A 16,504-nucleotide genomic window follows, 5' to 3' on the forward strand; every position below is an offset into this window, starting at 1 on the left:
TTTTAAATGCTCTGGTTTTGTCTATGTGGTTATTTCCTTGTCATATTTTTAAGGACTCCAACATTGTAAGACATATTGCATGTTTTTCTCTTGACGATTGTTTATCTTGAAGCATCATGAACGAACTTGACCTGTTGGATTTTGTGGAGAAACTTTAAAAAGGGTCTGTGAAAAAGGCATTGCGGTGAGTCACATTATGCACCCAAGCGTAAGGAGCAGATATCTGCCATCAGCCCAACTTGGCCTGGGTTGCCTCTGTTTCAGTTCCCGGGATTAGTGCTTTGCTCCCTAACCACTCTTGTGACTGTGATAGTGTGAGTAAGGGATGAGCTGCCAATGATTTATACGTGAGGCAAGCTGGTTTGAGGGAGGAAATCTATGGATCTAGTCATTTTCCTTGGTGGTAAGCTTTCAGGGAGGGGTACAAAGATTGATCTTTCTGGGGACTTTTCTAGGACCAGGAAGATATCCCATAGATGGGACCTCCAAAGACACACATTTAATTTTTAGGTCTGTTTTTCCTATTATGAGATACGAGTCTTTTCACTGATGGGGATGATGCTTATCTGTGAAGAAATTGTGAAAGGTGTTGTAGTGTAGAGATGTGGCTTAAGCTTTTAAGTGTTTTTCAAGGTTTTTCCCCTAAGCTTCCTACTTCAGATGGCCTACTTACATTATACTAGTATGTGATGTGAGGCTAACAACTTACTAAATACCTGCAAGCCAGATCAGTGTCTCTTTTCTCTATATTTCCATGGAAATCAAGGGACCCATAGCTACTGCAGGTTAGGGTGGGCGATGTGAGATTGGGGGGAGTGTGGTAAGACACATTTTGGTATCAGTAAAATGTTTACATATTAAAATATTCAGTTCCGACATTCAATTCTATTTAGCTAGGCAAACCGTTAGTTAGGCTTCTCTTGGTTCCGAGTATATGTAACTTATTTTCTCTCCCTAGTTCCAGCCATTTACCTTTAGCTTGCAGGCTCAGCATCATCTTAACCTCTAAAAGAATCTTACATGTAGGAGGAAGAAACTAAAGAGCTCTATTTCAACACGTAGGGACACGAGGCCCTGCCCTGACCGAAACCTTTATTCTTACAGTTAGGGTATGGTCTTGTCCCGTATACCCACTTCCTGCATTTTGAACCCATCAGGTTAACTGAGACATGTCTTGTTGCAACATACCCAGTTCGTCTACCCCTGAGGCTGTCCTTAATTCCTTCCATTGTCACATTTTGATTTAATTAAATACTGGAATCCCTCAAACCCTTGCATGGTACCTGAGGCCCTATGGGATACTGGTAGATTTTGTTAGTGTCAGATACTTAGCTGTCTGATTCTCCAAATATCCCTTGCTCCTATATTTTCCATCCCAGCATACTACATACCCATTAAGGCACTGTTTCGTCTCATGTTGGACCCACTCCCATCCACAGGCCTACTCTTTGCTAGTTCCCATACTTTCTGGAAACCCCGTTATAGCCAGGTCTGGAGTTTTTTGTGTTCCCACCCAAAGCCTGTATCTTTTAGCATGCTGGAACTATAAGACCAACATAGATTTTCTAGTTTCTGATAGATTTATGTCACAATTTGTACATTGTCATGTCTATAGATCTTTGTATCATTTGTACTCTTTGGCCATTACATGCCTATTGGATATTTTTCATAAATTGCAAAAGAATATTTTATGACTTAGCACCAAATTGAATGTGCCTAATTGTAAGTTTGTAAACTAGGTTGTGCTAACCTGTATCCTTTCTTTATCCAAGTAGTAATTGACTACTATTGTCCCATTTGTAATTATGTGGAAGTTTTCAGAATTGTAAATAAATGCTTGTGGATTGAAACTTGGTTAGACTATTGACTGTCCCAGATACGTTAAAGCTAGTGATCTTTTTACTCATTCATTTATTCATTCAATAATTCTGACCTTCCTGACCAGTTTACCCAGCTCAACTGGTTGTGAAGATTACTAACAGTGTATGTAAGGTACTTTCAGAAATTAGAAATTGAGACAGGAGAAGATGGTGGAAGAGTAGGACGTGGAATCACCTTCCTCCCCACAGATACATCAGAAATACATCTACACGTTGAACTGCTCCTATAGAACACCCCTGAATGCTGGCATAAGTCCTCAGACCTCCCAAGAGGCATGAACCTCCCCCACGTACCTGGGTAGGGCAAAAGAAAAAACAGAGTCAGAAGAATAGGGACAGGACCTGCACCAGTGAGAGGGAGCTATGAAGGAGGAAAGGTTTCCACACACTAGAAGCCCCTTCGCGGGCAGAGACTATGGGTGGCAGAGGGGGGGAAGCTTCAGGGCCACGGAGGAGAGCATAGCCACCAGGGTGTGGATGGCAAAGTGGAGAGTTTTCCGCACAGAGGATTGGTGCCTACCAGCACTCACCAGTCCCAGAGGATTGTCTGCTCACCCGCCGGGAAGGGTGGACACTGGGAGCTGAGGCTTGGGCTTCTGAGCTTAGATCGCAGGAAGAGGACTGGGGTTGGTGGCATGAACATAGCCTGAAGGGGTTAGTGTGCCACGGCTAGCCAGGAGGGAGTCCAGGAAAAGTCTGCAGCTGCCAAAGAGACAAGAGTCTCTTTCTTGCCTCTTTGTTCCCTGGTTCACGACGAGAGGGGATTATGAGCACTGCTTAAAGGAGCTCCAGATATGGGCGTGAGCCGTGGCTATCAGCAAGGACCCCAGAGACGGGCATGAGATGCTAAGGCTGCTGCTGCAGCCACCAAGAAGCCTGTGTGCGAGCACAGGTCACTATCCCCACCTCCCCTCCCGGGAGCTTCTGCAGCCCGCCACTGCCTGGGTCCCGTGATCCAGGGACAACTTCCCTGGGAGAACACACAGCATGCCTCCAGCAGGTGCAACATCATCCTGGCCTCTGCCGCCGCAGACTCACCCTATATCCATACCCATCAGTCCACACGGCCTGAGTGAGCCAGAGCCCCCAAATCTGTGGCTCCTTCAACCTGGTCCTGTCTGACTGAAGAACAGACACCCTCAGGCGACCTACACGCAGAGGCGGGCCCAAATCCAGAGCTGAACCCCACGAGCACTTGCACCATGAGCACTGTCACCATAGGTACAGTCACCATGGGCACTAATACCGTGAACTATATTCCTGTGAGTGCTATAACCGTGAGCTCTGTCACCATCGGCACTGTCACCATGGGCACTGTCACTGTGAGCACTGTCAACATGGTTACTGCAACCATGAGCACTGACACCATCACAGTCACCATGGACACTATCACCATGGGCACTGTCAGCATTTTGCAATGCCACCATGTGTACTACCACCATGGACACTGTCACTGTAGAAACTGGCACCATGGGCACTATCACCGAGAGCACTGTCACCATCAGTACTGTCACCATGGGCATTGCCACCATGAGCAGTCACCATGGACACTATCACTGTGAGCACTGTCACCATGGGTATAGCCACTATGGGCACTGTCTCCATGGGCAATATGACCGTGACTACTGTCACCATGGACAATGTTACCATGTGCACTGTCACCATCGGCACTGTCACAGTGGGCATTGTCACCAAGGGAACTGCCACCATGGGCACTGTCATCATGGGCATTATCACCTTGAGCAGGGTCACCATGGGCAATGTTACCATGTGCTCTGTCACCATGGGCATTGCCACCATTGGCACTTCCACTGTGAGAACTGTCTCCATGGGCACTTCAACCATAAGCACTGCCACAATGAGCAGTGTCACCATGGGCACTGCCACCATGAGCACTGTCACCATGGGCATTGTCATCATGTGCACTGTCACCATGGGCACTGTCACCATGAGCCCTGTCACCATGGGCACTCTGACCCAGGGCACTGTCACCATGGTCACTGTCATGGTGGGCACTGTCACCGTGGGCACTGCCACTGTGACTACTATCACCATGAGCACTGCGACCATGGGCACTGCCAAAATGGGCACTATCAGTGTGAGCACCATCATTGTGAGCACTGTCATAAGAGCACTGGCACCATGGGCACTATCACCCTGAGCACTGTCACCGTGTGCAGTGTCACCATGAGCACTATCACCGTGAGCACTGTCACCATGGGCACTGCCACCATGAGCACTGTCACTGTGAGCACTGTCACCATGAGCACTCTCACCATGGATGCTATCACCATGAGTACTGTCACCATGGGCACTATCACCATGAGCACTATCACCATGTGCACTGTCACCATGCACACTATCACCATGTGCACTGTCCCCATGGGCACTGCCACTGTGAGCCCTGTCACCATGGGTACTGCCACTGTGAGCACTGTCACCATGGGCACTATCAACATGAGCACTGTCACCATGGGCACAGTCACCATGACCACTGTCACTGTGGGCACTACCACAATGAGCACTCTCAGTATGGGCACTGTTGCCATATGCACTGCCACCATGGGCATTTTCACCATGGGCAATATGACCGTGAGCACTGTCACCGTAGGAAATGTAACCAAGTGAACTGTCAACATGGACTCTGCCACAGTGGGCACTGTCACAATGGGAATTGCCACCATACGCACTGGCACAATGAGCATTATCACTGTGAGCACTGTCACCATGGGTAGTGTCACCATAGGCACTGCCACCATGTGCACTGTCACCATGGTATTATCACTGTGAGCTCTGTCACCATGGGAAGTGACACCATGGGCACTGCAACCATGAACACTGTCACCATGGGCACTGCCACCATGGGCACTGTCACCATGGGCACTATCACAGTGAGCAATGTCACCATGGGGACTGTCACCATGTGCACTGTGATCGTGGGCACAGTCACCATGGGCACTATCACTATGGCACTGTTGCCATGGGAACTGTCACCATGGGAATTATCACGTTGAGCGGTGTCACCATGGGCACAGTCACCATGTGCACTGTCACCATGGGCATTGCCACCTTGAGCAATATCACCATAGGCAATGTTACCAGGGGCACTTTCACCATGAGCTCGGTCCCCATGGGTACAGTCACCATGGACACTCTTGCTGTGAGCAAAATCACCATGAGCACTATAACTGTGAGCACTTTCACCATGGACACCGTCACCATGGGCACTGTCACCATGAGCAGTGTCACCATGGGGACTATCACTGTGAGTACTGACACTGTGGTCAATGTCACCATGGACACTGTCACCGTGAACACTGTCACCATCGACATTGTTACCATAGGCACTATCACCATGAGCACTGTCACCATGGGCACTGCCACCATGGGCACAGTCACTGTGAACATTGTCACCATGGGTACTACAGCTATGAGCACTGACCCCATGAGCATTGTCACCATGGGCACTATCACTGTGTGCACTGTCACCGTGGGCACTATCACCAAGCGAACTGTCACCATGTGTACTGTAACCATGGACACTGCCACCGTGTGCACTATCACCATGGGCACTATCACTGTGAGCACTGTCACCATGGACACTGCCACCATGAGCACTGTGAACATGGGCACTGTCACCATCAGAACTGCCACCATTGACACTGTCACTATGTGCACTCTCACCATGAGCACTGTCACCATGAGAACTATCACTGTGAGTCCTGAAACTGTGGTCACTGTCCCCATGGACACTGTCACCATGCGCACTGTCACCATGAGCACTGCCACCGTGAGGAATATCACCATAAGCACTGCCACTATGGACACTGAAACCTTGATAATGTCACTGGGAGCGCTGTCAACATGAGCACTATCACCATGAGCACTGCCACAATGAGCATTGTAACCATGGGCACTGTCACCATGGGCACTGCCACCATGAGCACTGTCACTATGAGCACTGTCACTATGGGCAATGTCACCATGGGCAATATGACCGTGAGTACTATCACCATGGGCAATGTCACCATGTGCACTTTCACCATGGGCACTGCCACAGTGGGCATTGTCACCATTGGAACCTGCACCATGGGCACTGTAACATGGGCATTATCACCTTTAGCAGTGTCACCTTTGGCACTGTCACTGTGGGCACTGTCACCGTGGGCACTGTCAGCCTGGGCACTACCACTATGATCACTATCACCGTAAGCACTTTCAACATAAGCACTGTCACCATGAGCAATATCACATGGGCATTGTCACTGTGAGCACTGTCACCATGGGCAGTGTCACCATGTGCACTATCACCATGCACACTATCACCATGAGCACTGTGACCATGGGCACTATCACTGTGCACACTGACACTGTGATCACTGTCACCATGGACACTGTCACCATGGGCTCTGCCACCATCGGCAGAGTCACTGTGAACCCTGTCACCATGGGTACTGCAACCCTGAACACTGACCCCATGAGCACTGTCACCATGGGCATTATCACCATCAGCACTGTCACCATGTGCACTGTCACCGTGAGCACTGTCACCCAGGGTGCTATCACCATGAGCACTATCACCGTAAGCGCTTTCACTGTAAGCACTGTCACCATGAGCAATGTCACCATGGGCATTGACACTGTGAACACGGTCACCATGGGCACTTCCACCATGGGCACTGTCACCATTGGCAGTGCCACCATGTGCAGTGTCACCATGTGCACTGTCACCATGAGCACTGCCACCATGAGCACTGTCACTACAGGCACTCTTACCATATGCACTGCCACCATGGGCATTTTCACCATGGGCAATATGACCATGAGCATTGTCACCATGGGCAATGTCACCATGTGCACTGTCAACATGGACACTGCCACAGTGGGCACTGTCACAATGGGAATTGCCACCATAGGCACTGTCACGATGAGCATTATCACCATAAGCACTATCACCATGGGTAGTGTCACCATGTGCACTGTCACCATGGTATTATCACTGTGAGCACTGTCACCATGGGAAATGGCACCATGGGCACTGCAACAATGAGCACTCTCCACATGGGCACTCTCACCATGGGCACTGCCTCCATGGGCACTGTCACCATGGCACTATCACAGTGAGCAATGTCACCATGGGCACTTCCACCATGTGTCCTGTGACCGTGGGCATGGTCACCATGGTAACTATCACTGCGACACTGTCGCCATGGGAACTATCACCGTGGGCACTGCCACCATGAGCAATATCACCATGAGCACTGCCACTGTAAGCACTATCACCATAAGCACAGTCACCATGGGCACTGAAACCATTGACACTATCACTGGGAGCACTATCAACAGCAGTATCACCATGCGCACTGCCACAATGAGCATTGTAACCATGGGAACTGCCACCATGAGCGTTGTCATCATGAGCACTCTCACCATGGGCACTGTCATGGTGAACAGTATCACCGTGAGCACTCTCACCATGGACACTATCACCGTGGACACTTTCACCATGAGAACTATCACCATGGGCATTATCACAGTGGGTGGTTTCATGATGGGCACTCTCACTATGGTCACTATGACCGTGAGCACTGTCACCTTTTGCACTATCACAGTAGGCAATGTCACCATGGGCACTTTCACTGTGAGCACTGACCCCATGGGCAGTATCACCATGGGCACTGCCACCATGGGCATTTTAATTGTGAGCACTCTCACCATGGGAATTTTCACTGTGGTCACTGTCACCATGGCCACTGTCACCGTGAGCACTGTGACCATGGGCACTGTCACCTTGAGCACTATCAAAATGAGCACTGCCACAGTGAGCACTATCACCATAAACACTGTCACCATGGGCTGTGTCACCATAGCAACTGACACCATGAGCACTGTCACCATGGGCACTTTCACCATGAACACTCTCACCATGTGTACTGTCACCATGGGCACTGTCACTGTGAGCATTGTGACCATGGGCACTGTTGCCATGGGAACTATCACCATGGGCACTGCCACCATGGGCATTGCCACTGTGAGCACTATCACCATAAGCACAGTCACCATGGGCACTGAAACCATTGACACTATCACCAGGAGCACTGTCAACATGAGCACTATCACCATGAGCGCTGCCACAATGAGCATTGTCACCATGGACACTGTCACTGTGAGCTCTGTCACCATGGTCACTGTCACCATGGGCACTGTCACCCTGAGCATAGTCACCTTGTGCACTGTCACCGTGGGCACACTCATTGTGGGCAGTGGCACTGAGGGCACTGCCACCGTGAGAAATATCACCATGAGCACTGCAACCGTAAGCACGATCACCATAAGCAGTGTCACTATGGGCCCTGTCAACATGGGCACAGCCACCATGGGCACTATCACCTTGACCACTCTCATCATGGGCACTGCCATCATGTGCACTGCCACTATGATCACTTTCACCTTGAGCAATGTCACCATAGGCACTGTCACCATGGGTACTGTAACCATTGGTAATGTCTCCATGGGAACTGTCACCATGAGGACTATGACCGTCAGCACTGTCACCATGGGCACTATCATCATGAGTACTGTCATCATGGCCACTTTCACTGTGAGAACTGTCTCCATGGGCACTATCACCGTGGGCAATGTCACCATTGGCACTATCACCATGGGCACTGTCACCATTGGCACTGTCACCATGGGAATATTAACCGTGGGAAATGTCACAATGTGCGCTGTCTCCATGCACACTCTCACCATGGAGACTGTGATAGTGGGTACTGTCTCCATGAGAAAAGTCACTGTGGGCACACTCACCATGGGAACTATCACTGTGGGTACTGTCACCCTGAGCAGTATCACCAGGAGCACTGTCACCATGGACACTGAAACCATTGACATTGTCACTGGGAGCACTGTCAACATAAGCACTATCACCATGAGCACTGCCACAATGAGCATTGTAACCATGGGAACTGCCACCATGAGCGTTGTCATGATGAGCAATCTCAACATGAGCACTCTCACCAAGGGCACTGTCAACATGGCCACTCTCACTGTGAGCTCTGTCACCTTGAGCGTTATCACTGTGGGCAATGTCACCATGGGCACTTTCACCGTGAGCACTGTCACCACAGGCACTATCACCATGGGCACTGTCACAATGGGCAGTTTCACTTTGAGCACTGTCACCATGGGCAGTATCAGCATGAGCACTATCACCTTCAGCACTGTAACCATGCACATTGTCCCCATGGACACTTTCACTGTGAGAACTATCACCATGGGCACTGTGACCCTGGGCACTTTCACCGTGAGCACTGTCACCATGGGCACTCTCACAATGGGCATTGTCACCATGGGCACTATAACCATGAGTGTTGACACCATGGGCAGTATCACCTTGGTCAAGGTCACCATGGGCAATTTCACCGTGAGCACTGTCACCATGGGCATTCTCATAATGGGCACTGTCACCATGGGCAGTGTAACTGTGAGCATTGTCACCATGGGAATTGTCACTGTGAGCAGTGTCACCATGGGCACTGCCACCGTGATTACTCTCACCATGAGCACTGCCACCGTGAGCACTATCATCACAAGCACTGTCACCAGGGGCACAATCACCATTAGCACTGTCACCATGGGAACTGTCTCCATGGGTACTGCCACCATGGGAACTATCACCGTGAGCACTGTCACCATGAGCACTGTCACCAAGGGCAGTGTCAACATGTGCACTGTCACCACGGGCACTGTCACCATGAACACTGTAACCATGGACACTGCCACCATAAGCACTATCACCGTGTGCACTCTCAACATGAGCAGTTTAACCATGAGCAATATCAGCGTGAACACTATCACTGTGAGCACCCACACCATGAGTACTGTAACCATGGGCACTCTCACCATGAGCACTGTCACCATGAGCACTGCAACCATGAGCATTCTCACCTTGTGCACTGCCACTATGAGCACTGTCAACATGAGCTATGTCACCATGGGCACTATCACCGTGAGCACTGTCAACATGAGCACTATCACCATGAGCACTGCCCCAATGAGCATTGGTACCATAGGCACTGCCACTGTGTGCACTCTTACCATGAGCACCATCACCATGGGCACTGTCACTGTGGGCACTGTCACCATGAGCACTGTCATCATGGGCACTATCACTGTTAGCACTGACACTGTGGTAATTGTCACCATGGACATTATCATCATGAGCAAACTCACCATGGGCACTGCCACCATGGGCACTGTCACTGTGAGCAGTCACCATAGGTACTGAAACCATGAGCACTGACACCATGAGCACTGTCACCATGGTCACTATCACCATGTTCACTGTCACCATGGGCACTATTACCATGAGCACCCAAGTTGGCAATGCTCGTGGTGACAGTGCACATGGTGGTAGTTCCCATTGTAACAGTGCACATGGTAGCAAAGTCCATGGTGACAGTGCTCATGGTGACAGTGCCCATGGTGACACTGCTAATGGTGAGAGTGCCCGTGGTGACAATGCCCATGATGACACTGCCCATGGTGACAAGGGTCATGGTGGCAGTGCCCATGATGGCAGTGCCCGTGGTTACAGTGCTCAAGGTGATAATGCCCATGGTGACAGTGCACATGCTGGCCATGCCCATGTTGACAGTGCCCATGACGTCAGTGTCTACAGTGAGAGTGCCCATGGTGACAGTGACAATGGTGACATTGGTCATGGTGACAGTGCTCACGGTGAAAATACCCATGAGAACTTTTTCTCATGGTGAAAGCGCCCATGGTGTCATTGCATGTGGTGACAGTGCTCATGGGGGCAGTGCTCATGGTGGCAGTGCCCAAGGTTACAGTGTTCATGGTGGCAGTGTTCGTGGTGAAAGTTCTCATGGTGACAGTGCCCTTGGTCGCAGTGCTCATGGTGACAGTTCCCACTGTGACAGTGACAACGATGACACTGCTCATGGTGATAGTGCACATGGTGGTACTTCACATGGTGACAGTGCTCACGGTGATACTGCCGATGATGAGAGTGCCCATGGTGATAGTTCACATGGTGGCAGTGCTCAATGGTGAGAGTGCCCATGGTGACAATGCACACGGTAATAATTCCCATGGTGATAGTGTCCATGGTTACAGTGCTCATGGTTACAGTACCCATGGTAACAGTGCTGACGGTGATAGTGCCCATGGTCACAGTGCCCATAGTGACATTGCCCATGGTGACAGTGCTCATGGTGGCAGTACCCATGTTGGGGGTGCTCACAGTGATAGTGCCCATGGTGACAGTGCCCAAGGTGGTAGTTCACATGTTGGCAGTGCAAAATGGTGACAGTGCCCATGGTGACAGTACCCATGGTGACAGTGCCTGTCGTGACCAACCTCACGGTGATAGTGCCCATGGTGAAAGTGCCCATGGTGACAGTTCACATAGTGAAAATGCTTATGATGGCAATGCCAACGTTGGCAATACCCATGGCGACAGTGCTCACGGTGATACTGACCATAGTGACAGTGCACATTGTGGCCGTGCCCATGGCGACAGTGCCCATGGTGCTTGTGAACATGGTGGCAGTGCAAAATGGTGAAAGTGCAAATGGTGACAGTGCTCATGGCGATAGTGCCCATTGTGACAGTTCACACGGTGATAATGCCCATGGTGAAAGTGCTCATGGTGACAGTGCTCATAGTTGCGGTACCGAAGGTGACAGTTCACACAGGGACAGAGCCCATGGTCGCACTGACCATAGCGACAGTGCCCACAGTATCAGTGCCCACGGTGACAGTGCCCATGGTGACAGTGCCCATGATGACAGTGCTCATGATGAAAGTGCCCATGGTGACAATACCCATGGTGACCATGCTCAAGGTGATAGTGCCCATGGTGGCAGTGCCCATGGTGACAGTGCTCACGGTGACCGTGCTTATGGTGACAGTGCTCATGGTTACAATGCCCATGGTGATAGTCCTGATGGATAGAGTGCTCAGGGTGACAGTGCCTACGGTGACAGTGCTCACAATGACAGTGGCCATGGTGATAGTGCTCATGGTGAGAGTGCCCATGGTTAATGTGCAAATGGTGACTGCTTACGTTGATAGTGCCAATGTTGATAGTGAACTTGGTGGTCATACACAGGGTGACACTGCTCATGGTGATAGTGCCCACTGTGAGAGTGCCCATGGTGGTAGGGCACATGGTGTCATTGCAAAATGGTGACAGTGCCCATGGTGACACTGCTCATGGTGGCAGTACTCACAGTGACCGTGCCTATGGTGACAGACCTCATGGTGATAGTGCCAATGGTGACAGTGCTCATGGTGATAATGCCCATGGTGAAAGTGCCCATGGTGACAGTTTTCACAGTGAGAGTGCCCATGGTGAATTGCCCATGGTGGTAGTTCACATGGTAACAGTGCACAATGGTGAGAGTGCCCATGATGACAGTGCTCATGGTGACAGTGCTCATGGTTACAGTACCCATGGTGACAGTGCTCACGGTGAAAGTGCCGATGGTCGCAGTGCCCATAGTGACATTGCCCATGGTGACAGTGCTCATGGTGGCAGTGCCCATGGTGACAGTGCCCATAATGACAGTACCCATTTGGCAGTGCTCATTATGATAGTGCTCATGGTGACAGTGCCCATGGTGGTGGTTCCCATGTTGGCAGTGCAAAATGGTGAGAGTGACCCTGGTGACACTGCTCATTGTGACAGTGCTTACAGTGATAGTGTTTACGGTGATAGTGCCCATGATGACAGAGAACACGGTGATAGTGCTCATGGTTATAGTTCTCACGGTGATAGTGCCCATGGTGACACTACTTTGTTGACAGTGTTCATGGTGACAGTTCCCATGGTGACAGTGCTCACTGTGATAGGGCTCAAGGTGACAGGACTCACATGATAGTGCCCACGGTGACAGTGCTCATGGTGTTACTGCTCACGGTGACAGTTCTCATGCTGACAGTGCACATCATGATAGTGCCCATGGTGGCAGTGCCCACGGTGACAGTGCTCTTGGTGACAATGCACATGCTGAAAATACTCATGGTGATATTGCTCATGGTGACACTGCTCATGGTGACAGTGCTCATGGTAAAAGAGCTAATGGTGATATTGTCTTGGTGGCAGTGCCCATGGTGACAGTGCCCATGGTGACAGTACCCATGGTGACAGTGCTAATGGTGATAATGGTCACGGTAGCAGTGCTCATGGTGATATTGCTCAAAGTGGCAGTGCCCACAGTAATAGTGCCCATGATGACAGTTCCCATGGTGGCAGCGCGCATTGTGACAGTGCCCATGGTAATAGTGCACATGATGACAGTTCTCACGGTGACAGTGCCTAAGGTGACAGACCTCACGGTGATAATGCCCATGGTGATAGTGCTCATGGTGAGAGTGCCCATGATGAAAGTGCCCATGGTGACAGTTCCCATGGTGAAAGTGCTTATGATAGCAGTGCCCTTGGTGGCAATACCCATGGTGACAGTTCTCACGGTGATACGGACCATGGTGACAGTGCAAATGGTGGCCATGCCCATGGTGAGAGTACACATGGTGACAGTGCACACGGTGATAATTCCCATGGTGACAGTACTCATGGTGACAGTGGTCATGGTTATAGTAACCATGGTAACAGTGCTCACAGTGATAGTGCCCATGGTGACAGTGCTTATGGTGATAGTGCTCATGGTAGCAGTGCTCATGGTGATAGTGTCTACGATGACACTGCACATAGTGAGAGTTCCCATGGTGACAGTGCCCATGATGACAGTACACATGGTGAGATTGCCCACAATGACAGTGCCCATGGTGAGAGTGCTCACAGTGACAGTGCTCATGGTGATAGTGCCCATGGCGACAGCGCTCATGGTGACAGTCCCCATGGTGCGAGTGCTCATGGTGACAGTGCCCATGGTGATAGTGCTGTCATAGTGCCCATGGTGACAGTCCTCCTGGTGATATTTCCCATGGTGATAGTGCTCACGGTGATAGTGACCATGGTGAAAGTGCCCATGGTGACAGTGACCACGGTGAAAGTGCTCATGAAGGCAGTGCCCATGTTGGCAGTGCCCATGGTGACACTGCTCATGGTGATAGTGTCCATGGTGGCAGTGCCCATCGTAACATTGCCCATTGTGACAGTGCTTATGTTGATAGTGCTCTCAGTACCGGTGCTCATGGTGATAGTGCCCATGATGACTGTGCCCACAGTGAGAGTGCCCACGGTGCTAGTGCCCACGATGACACTGCCCAGGGTGACAGTGCCCATGGTGACAGTGCTCACAGTGACAGTGCCCATTATGATAGTACTCACGGTGATAGTGCCCATGGTTAAAATGGCCATGGTGACAGTTCGTACAGTGATACTGCCCATGCTGATAATGCGCTTGGTGGCCGTGCCCATCGTGACAATGCCCAAGCTGACAGTACACATGGTGACAGTGCCCATGGTGGCAGAGCCCATGGTGTCATTTCAAAATGGTGACAGTTCCCATGGTGAGAGTACTCATGGTGATAGTGCCCATGGTGACAGTGTTCACAGTAAAAATGCCCATGGTGGCCATGCCCATGATGACAGTGCTGATGGTGAAGTGCCCATGGTGGCACTGCCCATCGTGAGAGTGTGCATGGTAAGAGTGCTTATGATGATAGTGCTCATGGTAGCAGTGTTCATGGTGATAGTGCTCCTGGTGGCAGTGTACATGGTGACAGTGCCCACGATGACAGTGCCCATGATGACAGTGCCCATGGTGACAGTACCCAGGGTGACAGTGCTCATGGTGACAGTGCCCATGGAAACAATCCTTATGGTGACAGTGTTCACAGTGATAGTTCCCATGGTGGCAGTGCCCATGTTGACAGTCCCCATGGTGACACTGCCCATGGTGACAGTGCTCATGGTGATAGTGCCCTTGGTGACAGTTCCCACGGTGACAGTGCCCACAGTGATATAGTCCATGGTGACAGTGCTCACTGTGAAAGGGCCCATGGTGACATTGCCCATGGTCACAGTGCTCATGGTGATAGGGCTCATGGTGACAGTGCCCATGGTGACAGTGCCCATGGTGACAGTTCCCATGATGGCAGTGCCCACTTTTACAGTGCTCACGATGATAATCCCCATAGTGACAGTGCTCATGGTGTTGGTGCCCGTGGGGACAGTGCCCATGGTGAGAGTGCCCAAGGTGACATTTCTCACGGTGACCGTGCCCGTGGTGACAGTGCCCACAGTGACAGTGCCCACGGTATCAGTGCCTGTGTTGATACTGCCCATGGTGGCAGTTAACATGGTGGCTGTGCCCATGAAGGCAGTGCCCATGTTGACAGAGCTCACGGTGAAAATGCCCATTGTGAGAGTGCACATGGTGTCCATGCCCATGTTGATGGTGCCCATGGTGACAGTACCTATGGTAACAGTGCTCAAGGTGATAGTGACCATGGTGACAGTGCCCATGGTGGTAGTTCACATGTTGGCAGTGCAAAATGGTGACAGTGCCCATGGTGACCATGCTCGTTGTGACAGTGCTTATGGTGATAGTGCTTATGGTGATAGTGCCTGTGATGACAGTGCTTTGGTGATGGTGCTCATGGTGATAGTTCCCATGGTTACAGTTCTCACTCTGATAGGGATCACGGTAACAGTGCTCACTGTGATAGTGCTCACAGTGACAGTGCACACCATGATAGTGCCTATGGTGGCAATTCCCACAGTGACACTGCCCATGGTGACAGTGCTTACGGTTACAGTCCTTATGGTGATAGTGCCCATGCTGACAGTGCACAAGATGACAGTGCTCACGGTGATAGTGCCCATGGTGGCAGTGCCCATGGTGACAGTGCTTGCAGTGATAGTGCCCATGGTTACAGTGCCCATGGTGACAGTGCTTATGGTGGCAGTGCACATGGTGACAGTGCACACGGTGTGAGTGCTGATGGTGATAGTGCCCATGATGAAGGTGCCCGTGGTGACAGAGATCACGGTGACAGTGCCCATGGTGGTATTACACATGGTCACAGTGCAAAATGGTGACAGTCCCCATGGTGACAGTGCTCATGGTGACAGTACTCATGGTTACAGTAGCCATAGTGTCAGTACTCATGGTGAAAGTGCCGATGGTCACAGTGCCCATAGTGGCATTGCCCATGGTGACAGTGCTCATGGTGATAATGTCCATGGTGACAGTGCCCATAATGACAGTACCCATGTTGGCAGTGCTCATGGTGACAGTGCCCATGGTGGTGGTTCCCATGTTGGCAGTGCAAAATGGTGAGAGTGACCCTGGTGACACTGCTCATTGTGACAGTGCTTACAGTGATGGTGTTTACAGTAATAGTGCCCATGATGACAGAGAACACAGTGACATTGCTCATGGTTATAGTTCTCATGGTGATACTGCTCACAGTGATAGTGCCCATGGTGACACTACTTTGTTGACAGTGTTCATGGTGACAGTTCCCATGGTGACGGTGCTCACTGTGATAGAGCTCAAGGTGACAGGGCTCACATGATAGTGCCCATGGTGACAGTGCTCACAGTGTTACTGCTCATGGTGACAGTGCACAACGTAATAGTGCCCATGGTGGCAGTGCCCATGGTGACAGTGCTCATGGTGACA

Source organism: Lipotes vexillifer, unplaced genomic scaffold (assembly GCF_000442215.2).
Source record: "Lipotes vexillifer unplaced genomic scaffold, Lipotes_vexillifer_v1.1 scaffold576, whole genome shotgun sequence".
Lineage (NCBI taxonomy): Eukaryota > Metazoa > Chordata > Mammalia > Artiodactyla > Lipotidae > Lipotes > Lipotes vexillifer.